Source organism: Palaemon carinicauda, chromosome 37, assembly GCF_036898095.1.
Source record: "Palaemon carinicauda isolate YSFRI2023 chromosome 37, ASM3689809v2, whole genome shotgun sequence".
Classification (NCBI taxonomy): Eukaryota; Metazoa; Arthropoda; class Malacostraca; order Decapoda; family Palaemonidae; genus Palaemon; species Palaemon carinicauda.
Window position 1 is genome coordinate 56,548,810 of NC_090761.1, and position 3,992 is coordinate 56,552,801.

Sequence of the window (3,992 nt, forward strand, 5' to 3'; positions counted from 1 at the left end):
CACGAGTTGACATCTCTCAGACTTCAGACGAATTGACGGATAAAAGACATTATGACTAACGGAGACATCTTTGTACAACGGACACTTTATATTCGACTTCAGACTCTCCCATATCATGTCCAAATAAAATGAAGTAGTATGTGTAGTTCAAATGAAGAATAAGGCAGTATCTTGCAACTTGACGATCCTTGAAAAGGCCTGTAGTTTGTGCAAGACAATCAAACATTTATAAACACTCAATAACACATACATACACATATTCTGAACCATAAACATTTCATAAAAGTGATATCCACTTATTATCAAAATATTTTTTTTGTCTAGTTAAAAAGAAATCAAGTTACATCAAACTATAGAAATCAAGTTACAGAGAATTTTAGAAACCCAGTTACAGAAGACTTTAAAAGTCAAGTTACAGACAATTTTAGAAATCAAGTTACAGAAAACTTTAGAAATCGAATACAGAAAACTTTAGAAATCAAGTTACGGACAATTTTAGAAACCCAGTTACAGAAAACTTTAGAAATCAAGTTACAGAAAATTTTAGAAATCAAGTCACAGACAATTTTAGAAACCCAGTTACAGAAAACTTTAGAAATTAAGTTACAGACAATTTTAGAAATCAAGTTCCAGAAAACGTCGTAAATCAAAAGGTACAGAAAATTTTAGAAATCAAGTTACAGAAAACTTTAGAAATCGAGTTACAGACAATTTTAGAGATCAAATTACAGAAAAGTTTCGAAATCAAGTTACAAAAAACTTTAGAAATCAATTTACAGAAAACTTTGGAAATCATAAACTATATCTGAAAAGTTACAAATATTTAATCTAACTCTCGCATATTTCTCGGCCATTTATAAATCCTGGGACATTCGATATGACGGAGCAAATGACACAGACTGATTTGTATGAAAATAGAAACATACAAACATGCATTGTCTTTGTTGATTTATTGTTGTTTATTGTTGTTATACTAATTATTTTTGTAACAAAACTCTTGTAAAAAGTGTAAAATAAATAGAATGCAATGATATCTACTTTATTAATTTTTTCCTTAAGCTTTATTTGATTTATTAACAGTATTTTATAATAAAAAAGTGTGTTCAAAATGTTTTTTGAAAAACAAAATTTCTTTGAAACACAAGATTATGATTTTAGGTATTAATATTGTTGTTGTCTTATTACTATCAATTACAAAAATAATACATAAAAAATTTCAAAGGTAATTCAAAGCAACAATAATTACCAAAAAGGCTAAAATTTCTGAAGGAATAAATATCATGACAAGACTGAGATAAAAAAGAAGAAGAAAATTTATATAACATTAATTAACTCTAATAATGTCTAATCTTCTGAATCACTTGATATAATAACCTTCCACCACAAGACTTTAAGCTTATGAAAATAAGAGAAATATCTGCTTAACATGAATTAACTCAAATACAGGTCAAGCCATCTGAAACCTTTAGACCCATGAAAAGGTCATAATTTTCCACACGCAAACCTACCTATTTACATGATTTCTAGTTCAACGAAAATCATTAAAGAAGAACAATTTGTTCTTCTAAAGCCCAGAAGAAATACCGTGGAAACGGGAAGAGAAGGCGGTATACTGAAGTTTACATAATTATGAAAAGTACGGTTAGGAACTCACTAACTATATTGCTTACTTTGATTTACATATGCAAATACATAGGTTATTGAACGCAGAGTATTAATTTTTTATAAGAAATATTCAATTGTATTTACTTAACTACTGCTTTATATGAGAGAGAGAGAGAGAGAGAGAGAGAGAGAGAGAGAGAGAGAGAGAGAGAGAGAGAGAGAGAGAGAGAGAGAGAGAGAGGGAATATCATATCACTCATCACTTTCAAAAGAAAATACATTTATTATCTACTTGTTATAGCAATTGCCTCAAAGGACAGCATACCTTTCACACAAGGATAGAAGTTTTTTTTTTTCCAGAATATTAAAGACAAAGATGTAATGATAAAGATAGCTGAATAAATATATAATTGCTGTTGACTGAAATAATGAAAGTTTTGTGAATTCATCAATGTTTCCGATTAGTTGATTTAGTCAAAATAACAAACATTCTATCATAAAAATTAGTTTTATCATTTGGAAACTTCACCAAAGCATTGGTTTTAGAAATGTAATTTCTTTACCAATACTCTCATATAATCAAAACATATTATTCAGGTTTTTAAGTCTAAATACTTTAAATAATCAAAAACTAAAGTCATACCAGTGAATACGTTTACAAACGGATTCTTTTGAGATTTTTATATAAACAATAAAATTATTTCCTCAATATCCTCCAAGAACACAGTCATCAGGATTCTTTTGAAATTTTTTAACATAGTCATCAGGATTCTTTTGAAATTTTTTAACATAGTCACCAGGATTCTTTTGAAATTTTTTAACATAGTCATCATGATTCTTTTGAAATTTTTTAACATAGTCACCAGGATTCTTTTGAAATTTTTAACATATTCATCAGGATTCTTTTGAAATTTTTTAACATAGTCACCAGGATTCTTTTGAAATTTTTTAACATATTCATCAGGATTCTTTTGAAATTTTTTAACATAGTCATCAGGATTCTTTTGAAATTTTTTAACATAGTCACCAGGATTCTTTTGAAATTTTTTAACATATTCATCAGGATTCTTTTGAAATTTTTTAACATAGTCACCAGGATTCTTTTGAAATTTTTTAACATAGTCACCAGGATTCTTTTGAAATTTTTTAACATATTCATCAGGATTCTTTTGAAATTTTTTAACATAGTCATCATGATTCTTTTGAAATTTTTTAACATAGTCATCAGGATTCTTTTGAAATTTTTTAACATATTCATCAGGATTCTTTTGAAATTTTTATATACACAATGAAATAATTTCCTCAGTACACTCAAAGAATATAGCCAACATAATTATTATAATAGCACAAACTGCCTAATTAGAAAACAGAATGAAAGTCACACCAGCTGAAGGAATCTTAAGATTGAGAAAGTCTAAGCCGAAGGCCTACTTTTGGATACTAGAAACCACTGTCTAACCTAGTTAGGTTGACCTGTTCTCCTTAGCAAGGACTCTCACTCCACCTTAGCAGAGAGAGAGAGAGAGAGAGAGAGAGAGAGGAGAGAGAGAGAGAGAGAGAGAGAGAGAGAGAGAGAGAGTCTCTGGTCATGAAGTACCGACTGACTAACTAGGTTAGTTCGGGTTTCTCCGGAACTAGGATGCTATTGGCAGACGTCTTGAACAAAATGGAGGCAATCAAGATATCTTAGGCTTTAAATGGCCTTTGGGAAATTATCTACTAATACTCACACATACTCACATGAATCATAATTACATAAGAACAGACTGACATATATATATATATATATATATATATATATATATATATATATATATATATATGTATAGATATATACATACCCTATGTTTATTATTTGATCAAAACTTAATCTTCTAATTAATTTATCAATTCCATTTAACTTTAATATATATATATATATATATAATATATATATATATATATATATATATATATATATGTGTGTGTGTGTGTTTATGTGTGTATGTGTGTGTATGTTGCGTGTATGTACAGTTATCCTCCACCATACATACACACACATCTAAACAAGCCCGTGTTTCATGCACGCTTACAGCTACACGGGCCGTCAATAATAATCTAAAGACGATACACGGGTACCGTATAAACAAAAGAGGAACCACAAACGTATCATGTTCGGCGAAGACTCAAGATAACAACCGTATCTCAGAAAACGTTATCAACTTATTGTTTTATCAAGAGCAAGAATTAAAAGGACAAATGCTATGTAGGAGGAGCAGCCTTCGTGTCGCCAGAAGAGAGGGTCACAGGAGAAGAATATTTCGTTTTTTTTTTCTTGTATTGAAGTCAGAGTTTCTCTTTACTTGAAGGAGTTTTTAATCTCGGGAGAATTATAATAGGACAAATAG

The 3,992-nt window shown here is 29.5% G+C and overlaps 1 protein-coding gene across 1 annotated transcript in view; it reads left to right on the top strand.

Moving 5' to 3' along the window:
* LOC137629115 (uncharacterized) overlaps positions 1-461 on the top strand; it is a 7,109-nt gene extending 6,648 nt beyond the window's left edge. Inside the window, exon 6 of the mRNA XM_068360387.1 lies at positions 1-461. This exon is cut by the window's left edge and continues 563 nt beyond it. The gene's annotated coding sequence lies outside the window, so the exon portion shown is untranslated.
* The last annotated feature ends 3,531 nt before the right edge of the window (positions 462-3,992 follow it).